The following is a 23,049-nucleotide window of genomic DNA, read 5'->3' on the forward strand; positions in this document are numbered from 1 at the left end:
GGCGCCCGCTAGCTGCTCTGTGAATGTTCCCAGACTCATTTGCATTCATAAAGAGCCTGCTCCTTGTCACAGAGTGTTTTCTTTTTTAGTCTACCTCCAAAAATCCTGTGCGACTCCTGGTGGGAGTGCGCAGGGAAAATCCGACTGTCAAAGACGACAAGATGAATGAATCCCTGTGTCAAACAAGTGTGGCTTCAACGATGACAGATGGAGGAGAGCTGTCCCTCCGTCGATCGGTAGGCTTCATTTTGGAATAAATAAATCTGAATTTCTCCCCCTCCCATAATTACAAGTGTTGCTTTATTTGACAGCTCTCTGTGTTTGTTGATGAGAGTGTGTCTGTTCATGTGTGTGTGGTGGGTGGTGGGTGGTGGCACTGACCAGGTGACAACTTGATTTAATTCCACATGGGAGTGACTGCAGTGCGGTGCTTTTCAATTCGGACTTTTCATTCTAGCTTTCTAATCAAGCACTGGTGTACACGTGGAACAGCAGGCGAATGTAAACATGCAATTGAACTCAATTAATTTTCTAATTCTCCTCTCTGCTCAGGCAACTGGCGTCCGCGAGTAAAATGCTGCATGTTGTTCTGTATGCAACCTTACACTGTGACCTCTTGTGGAAGAAGAGCAGGGACATCACAAGGAGTTCTGGGGCCCATTATCATTATCTTCTAAAAAAAAAAAAGAAACTGGAGGACCCGAAACATTACATTTCACTGATTTCCTTTCATGCTAAAATGAAGAAGAAGAAAAAAAAAAAGCTACACTCGGCTTTGAAGAGCTTGTCGCTTTTTCCGCACAACAGTAAAAAACAACAGAGCAAGTTGAATGTGAGCGACACAAATTCCCTAAACCTCAAAGAACACGGCGCAAGTGGAGGATGATAAAAAAGGAGAACATCTGGTGAGCCGAGCACAGTGCCAGGACAAGACAAAGCCATGTGTCTGGCAAACACATACCTACACACATACCTAAACACACACACACATGCACACATCCAAACATTTATTCATGCATGCACACTGAAACCCGCCTGGCCCCGAACTTGCAAACAAGCAACAACAACAAAAAAATCCCCCTACACACACACAAATACATGCACGTTACATTCACTGTGCTGGCACTCCCGCACAGCAGGGTGCAGTTAGAGAGAAAGAAAAAAAGAAAAAGAAAAAGTAGGATGTGATTGGAGAGTCCGCTGCTCAGACAAGACTAATCTGCATACTCAGAGGCTTAGAAGTGAATATGCATGAGAGAATAAAACGATATGCCTTCAAGCAGACCACCCGCTCTCTTTGGATTACTGTGCCCACCTCCAAGCCTTTTATCTTCTTGTTGGCATGCAATCAAGCTGATTTAGTGTGCACTGGCTGATGGTTTCATACAATAGATTGGATTTATGAGATGTTAACCTGTTGAGAAAAAATAAATAAATAAATAAAAAACACTGTCACCAAAGCAAAAGGAACATTTGAAAAAGGGTTTCAAATTTGATCAAAATATGTACCAGAATTATCCCAGAGATTGTTCTTTGTGTGCATATGTTTCATGCCTGATTCGGTTTAAGTAAGTTTTAAGACAAATATTTATGTCATTTTGTATATTGTTGTTTCAAAAGTCAGAACTGAAGTGGGAAAGAAAGCTTTTAGATTTTCTGCACCTACTGCATGAAACGTCATATCATAGTCATCATCAGTCATCATCATAGTCATCATCACAGTAACCCCCGAACGAGCTTAACACTATGGTGAAATCTATTGATTACAGTCTGTGTGCAAATATTTTATCTGATAAGATCATTTGTATCTCAATGGGACACAACTGGTTAAACAAAAAAAAAAAAAAAACAATCAACTGGAGATAGAAAAGCAAAACAGAAGAGAATGAATATTTGGAAGAACTGTGCAGTATTAGACACCGAGCTCTGATGACCCATCAAATATTGAAGAAATGTCTGCTGGAACCGTGAATTCATATTTCAGTCAGACTTCCTCTAAGACTGTCCTCGTCAATGAATGAATATTTCATTTCAGAAAAGAGAGTGGCCCTGAAAGGCACTATTACCAAACCCTAATGTCAGGGGGAAAACATTCTCCACATTTAGTTGGAAGTTAGGGTGAAATGATAAGAGTCGTCCATGCGTAACACAATCTGATGGGGTTATGCATTGGCATCACATTAGCATAGCATGACTGTATTTGACTGCATGGCAGCGGGACTGTGTGTGTGTGTGTGTGTGTTTTCCCAAATGACTGAAATAGGAAACTGGGGAACTCGGAGCACAGGGGTTTTCAATTTATCATCTCGCTCATCTGGTGAGAAGGAACAAAAGTCAGAAGTGTATTCAAAAATTCAGCTCACACACAGTCAGTGCATTAACGTGTAGAGAAAAAATCTGATCTTTTAGGTAGCGATATCATTTTAGCAGAGGTAGGCAGTTCTTTTTTTTTTCAGGCTAAGAATATCCCAGTTAACAAAACTAGAGTCCTGCTGGAGAAACCTCATTATTTGGCAGTATAATATAATTTGTAAGTGTGATAATGTGTGTTGAGAAGAATCTTGATTCACAACACAACAGCTATATTTCAACTAATAAACAAGTGAAAGGTCATGTTTTCGGTTTGAGGGACACATGGGCAGGCAGTGGTGGAAAGTACATTTACTTTACATGAATAGTTCCATTTGATGCTACTTTATACTACTTATATACTTTACTTACTACTCCACTACATTTATTTGACAGCTAGGGCCTATAGTTACAAGTTCTTTGACTGTAGTTTGCTGAGATTTTACATACAAAACATATGATCACCTAAAAAATATTGTAATAATCAGAGCATAATAACCTATAAATAACGACAACACACAAAATTCTCCTTTCGTTTTAGTGCAAAAAAAGTACACATTTCGTCACAGGTATCTGGAACAGTATTTTACTTTATGATCAAAACAACTAATTTTTACACTTTGCAAAGTCCTCCCGCGGGCCGGATTGGACCCTCTGGCGGGCCGGTTTTGGCCCTCAGGCCGCATGTTTGACACAAGCAGCTTGGTAATGCTAGCTGTAATGTTGGCTAACTCAACAGTATGTTCACCAAGTTAACAAATAGACATACAAAATAAAATACAAAAAATAATTTCTCTTGGATTGTAACCCTTATCATGTTGAGAAAGACCGTTAAGATGTGACACAACTGCTTATAAAGTAAATGGAAAAACACAAGTGGATGTAAATTGGCCTTAGGAGGCAAAGACGCATCAGTGCAAGTTGAAAAGGTTTTAACTTGAGCGATAAATGTGCGCTTATGCATAGACGTACACATGTCAACACAGTGCGTGCATATGTTGCTAGCTAGCTACAGATAGCATCTGCACTACCTCGGGACTGTAAAAACAGCTCAGCTGTCAAATTTGTACGAAGCCCGAAGAGAAACATGGAGGAAAGTTATCCAAAGAGAGGGCAAAAAAATAGAAAGAAGGCAAACACTTTCTTCTTTGATAGATATACTAACTAGGTCGCTACGTACAATAGAAATAGATGTTGAAACAAGGATGAGTGACAATCTGATACTGAGTGACTTATTCATACGAGTCCCTTCATATATGTGCTGTGAGCTTACACACTTATTCTGTGCTCGTCTACAACATACATTTAGGATGGGATTGAAGCAATATGAACATTTGTTTCAGCTTTGTTATAACAAGCCATAATGCTGGGCTTTTCTGTGTGTGCACAGTCACTGCCACTCATGTTGTACTGCACAGTGTATACCAAGAGTCGCAGGAGAGGTCACCCCTGAGCAACAACACCTGCAAAGTCTCTGCTTCTCTTCCTCTCTTGAATCCTCCCTGCACATACAGAAAGACAAAGAGAGGGCGAGAGGCACAGACAGAGATGTCCGTGGTGTGGAAATAGTTAAAGCCATAAAGACTTACAGTACCTCAGCCCTGACCCCATGCCCTCCTAGGTATCCCCCTGCGCAGAATTCTTATTCCCTACCAAACTGACAAAGTGTTTTTAATCTTTTCTTTCCCTCTCTCCTGGAGATTGGGGAAACAAAAATCAATAGCTCCTGGCAGGCGATCTAGCAGGCTGGTGAATTACAGGGTCTGCTCTGCAACCAGAGCGCTGCATCATAGGGGCCCTGGAATGAGAGACCTTGGGAGAGGCATCAGAGACACGGGAGGTTGCAGGGTCACTCTGGGTCCGTAGTCTGAGGAGCGGGGTATTTACTACCTAGGCCAGCTCACCGCAATGAAAAATAACCACACAGCACAAAGAGAGGGATGGCTGGGATGAGAAAGATGGTGAGAGAGACAGATAAGACGGACAGAGAGGAGGAGAGAGAGAGGGGTTTGTGGTGCATATACGAGCAGCTGAAGTCTTGGGAGAGTTTGCTGTGATTTGTGTGTACTCCCCTCATGTGCTATGTGCAGTACAGGTATGATGTCAAGCACAAGACTAATGTTTTTTTCCGTCTCTCTCCCAAATGGGAAATGATTCATTAGCGTTTGGTTATTTAGAACGTGGCAGCGCTGGCCGATCAATATGCATGGGCCCATCTGTCAATACGTGACTTCTGCTGGTAATTAGCTGATGTGGGCCAGTGGTTGTGAATATTGCTTGGCAACTGACAGCCTGGTTGTTTCTGTCATCACTGGGGGGTGCACAGGTGGTAGTAGCTCACTGCCGATCGATAAAATACTGTGCTTCAAGGTCCAAACCAGGTTCATAAAGACATCATCCATGATAATATATGGAGTAAAAAGTCATTTCTAAATTTTCATTAATTCCGGTATGAAGGAGGGTTTAGATTTATGCTCAAAAAAAACCAAAGTCATTCAATCATGAATCATAAATAATAACAATAAAAGTTGAAGTTTTACATAAACTTTGAACAGCTACTTCTGTAAACATACATTTGCTCCAGAGGTGGAGATTGCATCTCAGGCACTGTGAAAATGTGTCAAATCACTCAATTATAACAACTCGAGACAGCTGGCAGCGAGACAATTAGGAGTGTGAAAATGATAATGATGATTACGATGAACAAAATTTTTAATTGCTTTGTTTTCAAAGCTACTCGATATGTACAGGCCCATGTGCAACCTCTAGTCTGTTTGAGGCTAACGTTCATTTCTTAGTTCAGCTGTCTACCATCGACTGGAGTAACGTTAACAACAGTGTCTCCAAATACGGAGACTTTGGATAAACTGTGTTCATTTATGGGTTTCAAACCATTTAGAAATGTATTGAATTATCTGGAACATGTACTGTCACCATGGATACATTATTAAGCGGGCCTAACGGGGACAGGAGCCAAAGGGGTCAAGAGCCTCTGTTTGACTGTTAACATTTCTTGTTGGAAAGTCAATCAAACGAATACAAAGAAACGGAAAACGATCACAAAGAAACACAAAGTGACACAAAACAGCCATAAGCGTGTCTTTGTGGGCGTTCAGATAAAGCCACACAGAGAGACAAAACAACCGCCTAAAGACGCAAAACAACCACAAAGAGACCCAAAAGGACCACAAGGATAAACAAAACGGACGCAAAAAGATGCAAAATGACAACAGAGAAATGCTAAAAAACACAATCTTGCGCGCCTTTTACTCAGTCGGTTGTCAAAAAGCAGAGAATAGGGAAGTCTTCATCATTCTGGAGATTCATAGTTTTCAGTGTGCAGTTAGTTGTTTGAATAAAAGCTAATTATCCAGTCATACCAGAAACATTTGAATCTCTAGAGCTCCTAATATTTAATAAACTAAATCCAGATGACAAATGAAATGTATTGACTTTGATTTGGCTTCTATTTGCTTTCCATTACACTAGTAGCAGCCCTATAGAGTTTATTCAACTGCATTGATCTTATGTCAATTAATCTATATCACTCATTGAACCTAAACAATAAATCTGTTGGCATGTGCCTCTACTCTTAAACCATTTGTCTTCAGTGCAACACCCAAGCTTACGTGTTATATTCCCTAATTTCTATCCTCATAATATATGTCTAAGTTCATAAGATCAATCAAAGAGAAAAACCAACAAGCAGAGGTGGCGTAAACCCCTGCAGAACGATGCCTCTCTGTCTCTCATTGGCATTTGCATATTAGAGTGTTTTCTGGGGAAAATGAGCTGTAGAAATTAATTCAGGATTAATTGGTGCCTTTATCTCGTTAGGACAATCTAATTTAGGGGATGATGGAATTGTTTAGACTCCCTTTTGCATAATTGGATTGCGCTGAATGGCTGTCATTACCGTCTTTTTAGCATCGTCTGTGGGCCCCCTCTCTCTCTTGCAGGCCCCAGCCTCATAAAGAGCGATGATGTGTTACGCCAGTGTTTTGCTAACCCCTGGAACACACCAAGCATGCTGCAAGAGGCAAGCATGTGGCTAACCGCGCAGCAGTGATTAACTCTCTTCTAAGGGCCATTAGCATTACAGCAAGCAGCACGCTGTTGAGGAGATCTCACATGAACACATAAGCATGTGGCTAACAACTTGGCGATCATCGACTGTTAGAGACAACCATTAGTCTCAGCCGCTGCCATGCTTTGTGGTATGTGGTTCTGACAGCATTACCTGACCCCCAGAGGAGCTGGACGTGACATCTTAAAATCTCTCAACGCTTTTTGAGAGGCTTTTATTTTGTTGCATTTTCTTGTCCGGCACATTTCGCCCCTTTTATTACTTGCGCAAAATCTCTGAGACCGTTTGCAGGGGGCTGGGTGTTTTTATTCAACGTAGGATGAAAATCAATAGGAGAGGAGCAAAGCTCATGTAAAGGATCACTCGCTGGAATACCTGATCTTCTCACTTCAACAACATTGATGTAACTATGGAAACAAGTTCCCAGGATGAACGGGGATATGCCTATCTCCAACAGGCTTTTTTATATCACTCCCAGCCAGTTACCCTATACGACAACACAGGAGAAGCGTATATCTGCTGCTCCCCGCTATGATACCATCATCATTTTTCTGAAAGCACAAATTGTATAGATATTATTCTGCGGGCCGCTCTCTGGTAAACAAGGAAGAGTGAAATCTAATCTATGGTGCTGATACTCAGGCTGTACCAGGCTAATTGAGTTGATGTAGTCTGTCCCTGGAGGAGCTGGACATACAGTAAAGACGGACTCTATCAAGTCATATAGCTCACGTACTTGTACATGTACTTACTGGAAGTGACTTGGGGTTTATATTCCCACAGTTGTCAACGATCACATGAGACTACGAAACTACACTCTGATTACGTGCATGTTATTATGAGGAATAAAGTGCAGTAAAGTAACAACATGCTACAGTGTCTTTCTTTATGTATGCCGTCATTCTCTATGCTCCCCCCCCCCCCCCCGCATGTTCATGATGCACACTGTGTCATGCTTTTGATGCATTTTAGCCCCCCTCTCCTCATCTAGTGCCATTTCCATTCTTTGCATAAATGCAGTCTAACAGTATTAAGTATTCATGCGTGTTGGGGAAGGTGGTGCCTGTCCTTCAGGGTAAGTGTCAGGCCTGCGTGCGGCACAAGAAAAGCCCCGGGGAGAGGAGAACATTAGGATCCATCAGCCTGACAGACAAATCATTCTCTCATGTAAACATAAATATGAGGGTATGTTTCCACCGCCATCCCACTATCTGTTGCTAGGCTACCTTGCATTAAGCAGTGTAGCTGTCCCTGTTCATTTTGCTCCAGGGATTCCAGCAATACCATCATATAACCTGCTGAGTCTTAATGAGAAGGCCTGCTCATATGAGTGGATATGAACATGGTGAGATGTGAAATTTATTCAAAAGACAGGAATTCAGCTGTCTGTCAGCGTAGTAGCGGCATGGAAATGTTTATGAATTTGAAGTGTTTTGGAAAAGAAGCTTTGAGGGAAATATTTCTCTGCCTCTGCACAAACACACCTGACACAAGAAAAGGTCACAATGGATCAACACTCTCTCTCTCACGCACACACATACACACGTACGCACGCACACACACACAAAACAATATGTGACGCTGAGCTCCATAAAGGTCATTTGTTGTTGAGAAATCACTGATCCCCAAAAGCATTAACAAAGTCAATTAACTATTGTCCCACAAAGAAGAAAGGAACCCATCTCCAATAAAAATAGAGCACCGAGCGTCGTCCAAGCACCCCCACAATTATAACAACTCTGCGTCCCCTAGATAATTATGTGAGCCATAAATGGGGAGAGAAAGACAGTAGAAGGCAATGGTCACTGAGAAGAAAGAGCAGGGAGATGAGGGAAAGGAGCGCCAACAGCTGGTTTGAATAGATTGTGTGTGGGATGAATTAAAAAGTTGAACCTTTCCTTGGCCGTATTCAGATGTCTGCCTCTGGGTGATTAATCATGGCCGTCAGGACCTGTAATCCCTTTCAGTGGGAAACAAATGCAGCCACTGTCCTCTCTTCTCCAATGCGCCCAGGGCCCAGGGCCACCAGCCCGCCTGCCTGGTCACAATACCTGAACCACAGAGAAGGCACCCAGGGGAGCAGGGATGTGTGGACACACTGTAATCAGCTCCGAACATGATGGGATGAACAAAAACGCTGGATTTCAACAAAATTGTATGGCACCCTTTATTGGTTTTGTAACATCCTTTTTGTATCTCGCAGTCAATAGTTGAGGCAGGTGGCACGACTGCAGGTCCAACTGGTGAAACATAAATGGAGCAGCTATGAAAAACAAACACGCCTTCAGGGATTTAAAGAAGGCTGTGAATGGCTTTCAGATGACAGAGGAGTTTTCTCTCTGACTGATATCAGACCTCTTCTGCTTGCAGCTGCTTTAGTCACTGAACTTCATGTCACGTTCCTACACGGTGGTAAACAGCTGATCTAGTTTAGAAAAGACAGTGAGAAAGTCAAGAGCCAGCAACATTCAGAGCCCGGGAGAAGAAAGTGTGTCATCAGCATAAAAATAGAAGCCCTCTAACGAATTCCTAATCATATCCCCCATTTCCTCGAGGGGCTATGCTAAAGAGGTTAAAACACCAGCCGGTAGATGAGAATATGTGGCGCATTAGCTCTAGAGATTAATTCTTGGCATTCCAAAGGTTTTCACTGTTATTGATTGTTAAATTCCCCATTATCCGCTCAGAAATACAAAACATGACTATTCTCTGTGCAGCCATGTGTCCTTTCTGCAAATGTTAAAAGCTCAATAATGGGGAGTAATTCCTCCTTAATGTCTAACACTAGTGAGGGTGTCAGGGATGCTTTGTGCCTACTTTGTCAATCAATCCAGTGAAAATAATATCTTAAAAGCAAAATACTTACACATCAAAGGCAGTTAAAAAGCATCAATCTTGACTTAAGCTCGACTGAATCAAGTAATGCCTGTGTGGCTTTTACGAGTGAATAAATTGAATGCCCTTCAAAAGAGCGCCCCCGTACTGATTCTAATGGTGTATATGGCCTCGGAGTGATCGCCTAAAAAAAAAACTTAGTATTAAAAAATCCTTTGTTTTCAACAAAAGGCAAATGTCAGTGTTCCCACTGAGTGAAAGAGTGCTTTTATATGTGTGAAAGGTTGTGAGGGTAGTAATTCAGCGCGGCCGCAGACGGTGGTGTATGCTGGCAGCATGGCAGACTGTGGAGAATGGGCAACGGCCAGCCGTTTCCAGAGCCTTTGTGTGTCTCTGTTTGACCAGGCGTCTCCTGGTCCACAGGAGCAAAGCTTCAACACATCTAGCAAAAGGAACAAAGCAGCCATTATCAGCCCTATCTCATCCCCACCCTGCCTCGACTCACTGACACCCAGGGACAAACAGTGGCAGGGCCCAGCCGCTCAGCTTTGCTGGGGGACTCTGAAGCGGACACTGAAGCGGACTGGGAGGTCCATTAAACACATAGGCGACACCTTAGCTGTGGACAAACATCAACACAATAGCATGCAGCGCTGGTTGCTACGGAGATGGGAGAAAACAGAGTACAGCGCCAGCGGTGACAAAGAAAGGGAGGGGTCAGGCATCATGGGCCACTGGCAACTGAAAAGCCTCTGTGAAACACACAACACCCTTTTTAGTTTGTGTCACTAACACTGTATACTTAAAGCATCCATTGAGTTACATGTGCAGAATGTCAGTAGCAACAAGTCGGCTGCAGACAGGATCTCTGCAAAGACTATGCTAATGAAAAAAGAGTTTCTCCAAAAAACACTGAAGGACACGTGCAGTTTTAAGTAACTCTACTCTTAAACTAAATGCTCTAAATATCTCTCCTGGATCTCCCGTTAGCTAATAAACATGGCACATTCCTTCAGTGAGTGAAAACATGCCATGCTTCGTAGCAGAGCTGCTGTAAACCTGGAAAAACTCATACAATACATGTGTATCCATGCATTTTGAGAAAAGTATTGAGCCTCAGTTTATCATTCAATGTCTGGACAATAAACGTCCATATGTGTCATAAGTCATATTCTTTATTATTTACGTCACTGGTCAGAGAAAAATATCACTTTTGTGTTATATTATTCTTTGTTAAGTGAAGGATTAAAAACGTTCTGGGTTTCATTTCAAAACTACCATACACCACAAGATAAAAAGGCGCTAGATGCAAAAGGTAGTAAATGATTATATAAGCTTTGGGTCACATAGACCTTCATCAGAGCACTACTGTTGTGCTTTGACAAAGGGCTACGTGATGAAAAGCTTAGACAGTAAATGAAGTGTTTGCAACGAAGGGAAGCGTATAGATGTTTTGATTTCTTTCTCCTTTTTTGGCTCGAGAGAATTCTCCTTCTTCTCAGGCTAAACCTTAAATCCCATTAAATGATCTAAAGAAGTGCACTGTCAAAAAGCTTAAAACAAGCCTGTTTTTCTAACCTCGTGAAAAGTTGACATTTTGGAAAATCATTGCTTTAATTGGACGGCGAGAATTTGCTGTTAATGCTGCGCTATCAATCTGTTAACAGGAGCTGTTTTTGTTTACTAATGATGAATGTCTCACGTCTGCTCTGACTTTGTTACGACCACAAATAAAGTGCAGTGTGTTACATGGACTATTTTTCAAATTGTGTACGTAAATTGTGAAAGTACAACTAAGTGTGGTGAAGTGAGTGAGATGAGAGAAAAAGTTCAAGCTGTAGTATACAAATGAGTGTGCCTATATGCACACAAAGAAGAGTTTACATGTTGTTGTCAGTACCTTAAGTGGCTGTAAATTTAAATCACTGAATTACAAAACCTGCTATTCTCACAAACCCGGGTAAACTAAATTTAAAACCTGATAATTGTCTATTTAGACAGTTGTTATTTATACCAGTGTAATGTGCTTTATATTGAGATATTTACAACTGACCAGTTATATGTTGGGGATTTGCATTTTTAGCTGGTTCCATGCACAATAAATTATAACATATATTTTATATCATTTCTTGCATGGGTGCAGTACTCGATGCCTAAGTCTAGAAATGGCAATCATGATATCCATAAATCATAAAGTATTTACTACTGAATGGAGTTGAGGTTTTGCCTTTAGATGATGATTTTAAGTGTAAATGAAATTCTAAAGCTGCGTGGGACAAATTAAATTGGACATATTAGCTGAGGTAGCAAATTCGCTGAAATGTATAGAGGGTATTGTGAAAATTGGAGTTTCTTGCTTTGATTTAGTTTTCCTTCAGCACAAACAGCATGTTGTGATTCATAGTGGTTTTCTGCATCACAAGCTTTTGCTGTTAGAGCCTGCTTTCTGTCTCTTTTTTACTTATGACCAGCGAATAAAACCAGTCGATACAATCATCCCCTCTGACCTCTGAATCTGACAGCATGTCTGCTAAACACTTCAAGTATAACACTCCAAGAAGCAAGTCAGTTTTTCGTCTCTCTCTCTCTCCCTCTTAGGCTTTCTTTCCCTCACCTGTCTTCCTGTGCTGCTGTTGTGCACAGCTCTTCCTTTTCTCCACCTGCCTGAGCTGCTGTGGCCTTGTCGGAATCCTCTGAATTCCCACTCCACTGCAGTGTATCCGCCTGGAAACACCACAGATGCCAGCACTTGGTAAGTTGCAAAAAAACAAGAAAAGTGATGGGATGAAGATGTCAGTTATGGCAAATAGAACTCTGTCACACTCCTATAACATCTCTGTCACTGATTATCAGACCGGAGAGTCAAACACACACACACACACACACTCACACACACACTCGCACATACAAACAATTTCAGGCTGATAAACAGAAGCATGAGAAAAGCTCAAACAACACTGAAGGAACCAGATGACACAGATTTGGAAACTAAATATAAAACAATGAAGAGCACTGTAAAATCGTCGACACTGAGAAAACAAAAAAAAACCAGCTGCAAAGACTTTTGTAGTTTTCTCAACTTTAGGGCCGACTTGTCGTGTTAGATTACTGTCAGACTCGTGATGGACAGCTTTTAAAAAAGGATAAAAATTGTTGCAGCAGAACCAGCGATACCATCTTTTGTATTGCAGACATTCTTCTTCCTTGTCAAAACATGGCGCCTACATTACCCACGATGCAACTCAACCGCAGAACGGTCCTGTCAGAGACTCAGGTGTGCTATGCTAGTAGCAGCTAATGTAGCCTCGAGTCGCTAGTCTGGTAAACTCACTTCTTTCTAACTTGGTGGAGTTCTTATTTAAAGTGGCATTAGACACGATTCTTGCTTTAACTTGTCATTATGAAGTTAATGTTGATTGCACAATAAATTGGCTGTAGAATAATGAGACCATCTGCGTTTAGATTGGTTCCCTATAAGCCTCGATTTCAGGATGCAATGCTGTCTGGGAAAATAAAGGCTCAATTTACAGCACTTTTGAGTATCAATGTAAGTTCTTTGCAGTTATTATCCCCAGTAGCGGAAATGGTGGATGGTGAAACAGCCAAAGTAAGTGTGTCCTGTGCAGTGTTGCCAGCTCTTCTCTGAGCAGCATTGGGAAAGAATAACAATATAATATTTTTATAATAAATTGTCTTTTTCCCTGATGGTCTGAATAAGACGCTAAATTAGTTTCTAGTCGCTTTTTAGAAATGAAGTCGCTAAGAGGGTTTATAAAGTCGCCAAATCTATCAAGAAACTCAGTAACAGTGGTCCAGTGTTGTTGGTCGTTGCTAGGCTCTGAGGAAAACAGAAAGCGGCGCCAACAATACCACTTGGAAACACAGTTTTTTAAGTTGTATTATAATACATCCATGTTGAAACAGGAGCTAGCACTTGTTGAAAACTAATTCACTCTGATTCTGCAAATAAAATATGATTCCAGTGAAGTCTTATTATTTTATTCTGAAAGGCAGTAATAGGCTGAGATTTCTTAAATGTGTTATAAACACTTTATTACTAATTACCCAAAACAACATAATAATACAACAAGTTTACTTCTCTCTTTAAGAGGGATAATAGATGCATTAATAAGCATAGTACAGAGTGCTCGGAGAAAACAACAACCTGAGGACCCAGCATTGATTTCATATCTAATTTATTTCAGTGCAGACAGGGGTTTGAGCGAAAGGAAGGTCTTAAGCACTTGGGTTGTTTTTCTTGAGTCCTTCGGGGTGGGAGGGAAGGATCACGGGGTGAGGAGTCAAGGGGAGGACAAGGTGACTGATTGAGCTGAGGCACTAGGTCAGTGTCGGGAAGCTGAATCAAACCCAAGCAAGACCCTCCTCACAACTAACTATGATCAAATACATCATCCGGCTCTGTCAACACATGTGTCTAGCTGGACGCTATATCAATTCCACATGTGCATATGGGACGAGCTCCACGGCAACACACATTAGTAGCCTTATCAGCAAGCGGCTCAAAGCAGAGCACTGACAAAAGCGGCGTTTTGGCGGAATAATGGAAGCATGAAATCAATCTGTGAGTTTCAAAAGGTCATAATGTGCAAAGAAACCATATCATCTCTAAAAGGGTCCACAAAGAGAAATTCAACAACAGGACATTAATTGGAAACGGGTGAACACGAGTTAGGTTGTTTTAAAATTCAAAACGTGTGTGCTCTATACATTAGTCAGATAATTAATGTGCTGCAATCATAGTCGCTATTGGGATGAGAATTAATCTACGGCAATAGCTCCATTTCAAAGAAAATGTATCACAAAGTACATGATTCTTTTCAGTAATCTTCCGACATTCGTCCACAGTATTTTCAATACAGAATTCAATTATGCGGAACACCTGAACAAACAATATCTCACAGCCAATTATTCAGCGCTTTGGTTACCATTGGCAAACAAATTAGCAATGTTAATGTGAGAGAGTCTTGATATTTTTGGCTGTGTGTGCTTACAAAGGCAGCAGCACAGCTCCCCCGCTCCCAAGCTTTTTGGGCTATTGTTAACTGATGAATTAAACAGATTGGACTTGATTAGAGAATTAAAAAAAAAGGAAATTTCAGGTGCCAGCCTGCGTCCTCTTCCTCAGACGAGAGTCATCTTCAAACTGTGATTGTAGCGTTCATTATTGTCAGAATCTTCTAGATTATAAAAAATGATGTTTTTGACTACAGACAGCCGTATTTCAGCTTCAGTCTGAGCACTGCTACTCTGCTTGACATTTCAGCTTCCAGACAGAACAATGAAAAGCTACCATGAGATATCTTGGCAAGGCTATTGCCCTGTGTATTGATTGGGCAAAGGCCCAACATCCCCTCACTAAAAAGAGATTAAAATATCAGACTTGTCTAAGACATTTATGGAGTCTGTGACCTCAGCCAACGCTAAAGTGGAGTACATACATCATAGTCCATCTCTGTGAGCTACACTGAGTCTTGAGTAGCACTGACAGAGAGAGAGGAGGGAGGCTGAGCATTCAACTGCACCTCCATGGGCTGATGCGGAAGGGATTGAAAGAATAGTAGGTGTAAATCAACTAAGTTGCTGTTTCATTATAAATTCACACCACGTCGTTGCATGTAAATGTTTAACACTGTGAGCTGTTGTCTGGGATGCTTCTCTTACACCTTCTTTTTTTTTGTTGTTGGGTAAAATGGATGAGATAGATTCTGTGGGAAAGGCAGGGAGACAAAAGCGTGAAAGATGTGTGTATCCATTCACAGCTCCAGAGGACCTTCATTACAGAGCAAGCAGGTCCTGTCAACGTCTTTTCATTACATGGTCCCATATATCCACCCCTGGTGTCCAAACGGTCCGCTCTGTCGCCTGTCAAGAAAAGGCACTCTCGGGGAAAGTCCTCCTATCTCCCCGATCCCCCTCACCACGCCTGATTCCAGACTGCGAGGCGGGAGAGGCCAGGCAGAAAGGGAGGAATCGTGTTTGCCATCAACAGCTCAAGAGAGTAGCATGGCAGCAAGATTGATGACACCCTCCCTGAAAGTAACAAAAGAACTCCTGTGCACGAGGGCCCGCTTATGGGGCTTGATAGAGTTGTCATCCTCTTAATAAACAGCTCTGATATGTCAGCGGCAGTGGCAGCAGGTACTACACCATGCTCACCCACCGTGCCATGGGCAGGACCACCTACTGGCATCACGGCACACACATCCGTGGGCAATCTGGCCATATGGAGGCCCCAGTGGGCGTTAGCAGGGTGATTACTGGAGAACAATAAATAAACAACAAAAATATTCCTGTTTCTTGATTTCATTGTAGCGCAAGAGAGACTTGAAGGTAAATTATGCAATAACATCTGTGCAAAAAATGATCATTCATCCTGGTTTTGTTGTGGTTGATTTTATCTGTGTGATGTAAGCAAGTGGCGTTTCTACCTCCACCGAGAGGTTTTCGGCTCAGTTTGTCTGTTTGTTTGTCAGCAGGAACTACTGGCTTGACTTTCATTGAAACTCGATGGAAGGGTGTAGCATGGGCCAAAAAAAGAGCCCATTACATTTTGGAGCGGATCAGAATCACGGGGTGATCCTCAAATGATGTTTCATTTTTGTTAACGTTGCGAGATTGTGCTCCATTCATGTGGTGTCGGAATAATCGGAAGAATCCTCTCAAGTTGGAACAACAACTACCAAATATCAACATTTTGTTTAAACACTCACCATTAAACTACAACACATCTTCTTTGTAGCGTCCATGTTGTTTCAACATTACAACTTAGAGCTCATGAACACGCCAAAGTCGGAAGCCAAGGAGCTCGTAAATGCCCCGTCGGCCTTGGCGGAGGTCTGCACTCTCTGTCACTGCCATGCTACTGTCGTGGTGGAGTTTATCTGAGTGACATGAACAAGTGCCATTTTTTTTTTTTTTTTGTGCTTTATGAATATGGGGGAACAGGATCGGCTCGAGAACTAATCGCACAGGTTGACTTTTCACTGAGGGTCTGATGTGCGCTCACAATGCAAATAAAACCCACAATATTCTGAGTTTACAGCGGGTACACATGAGACAAGAACAAACAGGACACTAGCCAACACAGTTCCTAATGTCCATTGAGATTGAAACACCAGCGAAAACAAACAAGAACCATAAAACACCTGAATTGTTAAAGGAATTGACATTTTAGGAAATACGCTTATTAGCTTTCTTGTGAAGAATTAGATGAGAGGATTGATGCGTTCATCCGTCAGAGCCAGGAGATGGTTAATGAAATGAGGAACAAATCACACAGTGTCCTGCTGGTTTACCAGTACAGCTAACGTGAGCTAGCATTATTTGTTAGCTAAACTAGTTTCTTGGTTTACAATATATTCTATTAATCTCATAACAATGACCTACTTTTTTTTGAACAGTATTGGTGTTAAATTAAAAGTGGTATAGGAAGCTGTTAATATATTTTAATTGAGAATGTAAATAAGTTAAATACAATACTAAAACTTAACATTATAAACGTAGTACATCAGCTACTATAATAAAGAATAATTCTACCATGTATCTTTTAAATTGTGGTTCACAGTATCATGAATTCAGTTTTCAATGTTCTGTTTTAATACAAATCTTAATTTAAAAAACTAATTTAAAAAGGCAGCTAATTTGGCCAGCCATATGAATTTGAGGGACGAGGATGACAAACAGACAAATTCATGCCGAGAAAATGGACCAAAAAATCATTTTATATAGTCTGCCACTTACAATATTCACTTATTTTTCACCAGAAACGTTGTTGTCTCTGTCACGATTCAATCTGCAGCACACTCCCCACACGCTGTATAATACCTAGTTAAAGCCAGCAGGGTGTGAAATGGTATTTGGAAGTAAATGAAACTGACTATGAAACAGTGGAGTTGGGAGATATTGCCATGTCAAGATGACAGACAAGTCCTGGAATGGAGCAGAAAAGTTATTATCCCAAAGAAGAGCAAGGCTGGATTAAATATAACCCATGATGCCTCACGCTGCTCTGCCTTCATCCTCGCTGATACCGGAGAGAGAATACAGACAAAAATCACGCGATGGCAAAGATCCTAGCAGCAGCTCGTGCTCCTGCTGATTTTCATTTGAACAATCAATAGTATTTCATGCTGCCGTGCCAATAAGTGTTATTGCAAAGTGTTTGGTTATTGATGCTCCATATAAAGTGTTTTGAAGGAGCTTTAGAGGAACACAATCCCTCGAGGCTCCTCCTGGCCTGATTTACAGCTGAACCGATGAGTCACAGAGGACATGCTGGGCATTGAAATAGCGACAAGTATGTTGTCAGCCTTATTAATTTTTAAGGTAGAGTGTTATCCTGTGGTTTAGTAGAGGACATGATGATATACGACGGCAGAGGGATCGCAGGGGTTACAGCCTAACTGTTATAAAGTTGAGCGGGGTGAAGGCGTAAAATGTGTGGAGGGTTATTCATCAACCTCCGTGCTGAGTGACCCAGCTGCAAATCAGTTTTAAAGTCTGCAGAGAATATTTGTTGTGCACTTTCCTTAAAATCCCTTTTCTGAGAATATACAGTTATACAATACAGCTCTATAGGAAGAGTCATAAGGTCAAGAAACATCCTTCATATGTATCTCCGACTGCAAAAATCTCTCCTTGTAACATTATTTTGATATCACTGCTAAAAATAGCACCACTGCACCGTGCCCTCTCACTTGAGTTTCCTCTATAGGATGCCTTCTATTACAGCTTGACAAACAGTTTGCATTATGTCACACACAAACAGGACATGTAATAATTTTCATCAAAGTGAATGTGAACATTGCTCTTATAATCCAGTAAAGAAGCATTTACAGGTTAAAGGGGAAAATGCCACTTTAGTAGCACAATGGCTCAAAATAGAAACCATGGACTCCACTTCTGCCACATGAAGTCCTATGTAGGTAGCTGCTGCCCTCTGCTGGAAGATCAAGGGATTCTCTCAAACAAAGAAAGCTGTTTTATCACAATGCGCTGCATTGATGTTGACACGCATATCTTTAATCTTCGTAATTTGTAACTTTGATGAGGAGCTGTGCAGTGGAACTGATCTGTACTGTGTGTGATTTTGACTTAGATGATGGTTAGCACAGCACCCAACAAGAGCAACTGCTAAAACTGCTAAAACAACAGCTACTCACAGCAAAGAAACTATTGTTATTACTTTATCTTTTAGCCATTTAAATACCAATTTTGTATACTTTCCTTCAGTTCTTTGTCATTTAAGGAGGCTCTCGTCTGAAAGTTGGTTGCTAAACCTGGTGAGCAGATTCCAACACCTCAATTTAGGATTTCTGCCAATATAAATGACCAATTAAAAAAAATAATGATATAATATTATATATTTGTTCTCTTTTACAAAATGTAAAAACTAATAATCACTTAATGAAGAAACGGTACATAATGTGGATGGGTCGCCTGATAGCCAACACTCGTTCAGCCTCATCAGGTCAGCATCAGCGCTGACACCACACAGATCGGATCACTGCATCCATTGGTAAACAGGACCGAAATTATGAGAAAGTGTTTTTGGGAAATCGATTAAAAGTTAGGTGCTTTGGTAGTCGACCTAATCTTCAAATGTATGTCTCGTAGTAATAAAAGATACAGATTAAATAATTCCCTGGCGTGAGGGCTGGAATGTGCCATTGGACTAAATATTGACTTCAGTAAATAAGTGGTTAAATATAATTGATTCTAGGGCTGTATGATATCAGAATTGCACGATTAGAAGACGATTATCGTGCTCAAAAATAATTCACGATAACAATATTATCGCAATATCAATAGAAATGTTTTTTTAAATAAAGATATTTACCTTTTTATTCTGCGTTTTGTCTTTTTTGTTGTAAATTAATTACAATCAAAACACGATCGTAGGGAAATGGCGATAGAGTCTGAAGTGTACAAAAATACATTTGATTGATGATTTATACGGTATTATCATATGTGTATTATTAACATGATACATGATATAATATATATTTATTTTTCAATATCCGCTATATTGCGACATCCCTAGTTGATTTTTATGACTATATGTTGGAATCTATAAAGTGATTAAAGTAAAACTGTAATCATAAAATCATGCAATCCAAAACAAAATCATAAAAACATAACAGTAATAATTAAATTGTCAAATAACCAAATAATTTTTTATAGATTCACGAAACATTTCCCATCAGATTGTATGAATTTTCCTCGTAACAGTTTAGTCTCCATTTGTAAATGCTTTAAACATGCCTGTTTTTACGGAGCAAGTCTCACTAAAATGAATCAAGGTCCCACCCACACAGATGTAGCAGAAGTTCTTTCCCTGTCCATTCAACGTTTTAAGTGTTGGAAAATACTGCATTATTCTTGCCATCAAAGGAGTTCTCTGTGCTCTCTGCCCTGGGAGAAAGTCTCTCTTATGAAGTCACTCATTTGCTTTGATATGTGTATCTGCATCAGCATAAAAAAGTATGATAAGGTGAGATGTAGGACAAAGTCATGAGACGTAGACGCAATAAAACTCCTTAAAGTCACTTCAGTTGTGTTATAAAATGTCATCATATAAAAGTGACTGATAAGATTCCCACAGTATCAGCAGGTCTACACTCTGCACTGATGTTTCCTGGTCAAATGTCTACAGCACAGCACTTTCCCTTGAGCTTGAGAGGTATTTCAGAGTTTAAAAATATAGTGATATGTATCTCAGCTTTATGATAACGAATAGCCTTGGTACATAATCATAATCATTTTTATGTAAACATCCACTAACACTATTCAAACCTTTTTTAATCTGTTACATTAGGCACAAGAAATATATATGGGTTGAATCCAGAAATTCTCTAAATAATTGTAATTAGCATTAAGAGTTGCAGGAATTGTGGGATGCCATAAAATATATATATATATATATATATATATATATATATATATATATATATATAAGATCATCCCATACTCTTCCCAAAACTTCTAATCACCCACTCTTCAGCAAAAATAAAAAATAGAATACCCTCCCCCTCTTTCTGACTACCCTACCCTCAGAATAATTGTCATACAGTCCCTCAGTTTCTATTACTCTTTGCTTGCCAGGGAAAATTATAGATAAAAGTCCAGGGATTCTCAGTCATATCTTTTATTTTAAGAATATATAAAATATTATTCTGAACCAAAACAAAATAAAAGAAGATTCCACACCTCCCTGTTCAAGGACAGGTCATTGATAAGAAATTAAACTTTGTTGTGACGAGAAGGCACATTTATTTCAGCACCCAGCTATCTCCCTAAAGTACTTTTGTCAGATGGCTTGACATAGGTCCAGAATGTATCCTCACATTTCAAATAAAACTGTGTGTGCGTGCATGTGTGCATGTGTGTGTGTGTGTGTGTGTGTGTGTGTGTGTGTGTGTGGTGTGTGTGTGTGTGTGTGTGTATGTGTGTGTGTGTGTGTGTGTGTGTACTGTATATCTGTATTTTCCCCAGTTAAGATGTGATGTGAGATTGGCAGACTTCTACTCTTGTTTTATTGCAAGCTGCAGCTGCTACAGCAAAGTTTGAATATTTGAACTCTCCGCAAATTGTAACTCTGTTCACGTTTGGTCTTTGGCATCAGTCCATCTCCATGACACTGCGCAAACTCCCACCGCTGATGAAGACCATGAAATGTTGCTAAAAGCCTGAAAAAGATACTAAATAGACTTTGAATTAGGATTATTTTTGTGAAACTGCTATTTTCAAGGATGAGAATAAACATCTAAATTCATTAAAGTTGATTATTTTATATGTGACTTCATTTGTTATATTTATAGATATTGGAAACATATTCTTAACAATATCATGATGTTGTTTTAAAAAAATATTTTTTAAGAACAAATATGATTTCAATTGAAAACTAAAGCAACTGTACTGTATTTGGTCCTACCTGTCTTTGTATAGAGCAGGAAGAGGAAACTTCTTCTTCTCACGTCCTCCAGAGGTAATAAAAGTTCATTGTAATCGCTGCCACAGCAAACCTGAAGCAGAGCCTCGTCATCTTCATCTGCTGCTCTGGAGATCTGAGTCCATCAGGTGGTGCTGTCCACCCACTGAACTGCAAAACAAAACGATAGCAGAGAGTTGCTCAGGAGGATCATTTCATGATGTCATACAACGTTTTCAGTGTATCACTGATTGCAGGTTTAATTACCTATTACAATCAGAATCAGAATAAATATCAGAAACACTTTATTGATTCCCGGGGGGATTACATTACAGTTGCTCCATTTTAGAATAAAAATAAATATGAACATAGAGAAGCTATAAGAAAAAATTGAAATAAGTAATGTGTGCATTGCACTACAATATATCACAATATACAACAATACATTTGAAAAAATAGAAATAATACATATTCAAAAATATATATACTACAATATATTCAAAAAGTGTAAGTAATATTAATGCAGATTTTTTTATATCTATATTAATATACTTGATATATATTAAGTGTTTAAAATGCAGGAACAGTATAGGAATATTACTTAAAATACACAGTATACAGTATTAATGCCAGGGGTAAATCAGAGTATTGCACATTATTACAGTAGTTTAAAAAAGCTTTGGACATACTGACAATAAATATACATACATACTGTACATAGATACAGTAAGATAATAATAAGAGTGAGCCAGAACCAGAACCAGAACCAGCTCAAACAAAGAACAAGTTTAAAGGGCACAGCATTGGCTGTATTTACAGTGGATGCCAAAGGAATGAAGTGTAATTCTGTGTAATACATGGGAGAGTCTGTTCATATTAATACTAATATTTTGTAGCTGAATTCACTTGGCATATGTCCTGCTCACTAGTTTGAATCCAGGGCACAACATTGCCAGAGGGCTGCAGGCTGATAAGATATATGTATGTGGTTCATTTCTGCCACTTAATGATTCACAACATACATACATTCATACACTGCAGCAACACTCTTGTCCAGAGCCTGCTGCAAAGCTTTGGTGGGGACATCTCCTGTCTTTAAAAGCAGGTTCAAAGAACTGTCCAGTTCCTGCCACAGTCTCAGAGAGCGAAGAAGGTATTTTAGCCCAGGGGGCAAAGAAGGTCATCATTAGGAACCACATCCAGCGTATTAGAAGACAATTCTAATAAGCTTTTCTACACTTTCTCCTCATTCTTGTTCAGGATAACTACAACAAAATACCTATTCGTTCATCCATGCCTCCCTGCATTACCACCCTTACTTTATGTTACCTAAAGGTTAAAAGCAAGCCTAATGCCACAAGGTCAGAGGGTGTCTTGAGGAATAAGGCCTGAGGCAATGTCTTCATGCTCTTTGGCACTGGGATCACTTCAGGTTGTTTTGCAGCCACAGAAGGTCTGGTGCTTTCTCAACAACATCAGTGTTCGTACCAGCTTTTAACATCAAACTTCCAAACCCCAAACATATTCAGTTTGATATTGTATTAAACAGAGAAAAGCATGACATTTTCACATTTGAGAGGCTGAAACAGCATTCCCTGCCAAATGAAAAAGTACTTTAACGATTATTCAATTATCAAAAATAGTGGGCCATTATGTTGTAATCATTGCAGCTCTACATGCACAGTTATCTCATTATATGAACCAGTACAAGAATATTTTCTGTTCATGTAGCATAACCTTTTTACCAGAGCTGGAGAAACCGAAAACCACTTGCCCCCTTAGAGGGAAGGCACTCTGCAAATTCATGCAAAGTTATTCAGAGTGATCA

This window comes from Cottoperca gobio, chromosome 17 (assembly GCF_900634415.1).
Source record: "Cottoperca gobio chromosome 17, fCotGob3.1, whole genome shotgun sequence".
Lineage (NCBI taxonomy): Eukaryota > Metazoa > Chordata > Actinopteri > Perciformes > Bovichtidae > Cottoperca > Cottoperca gobio.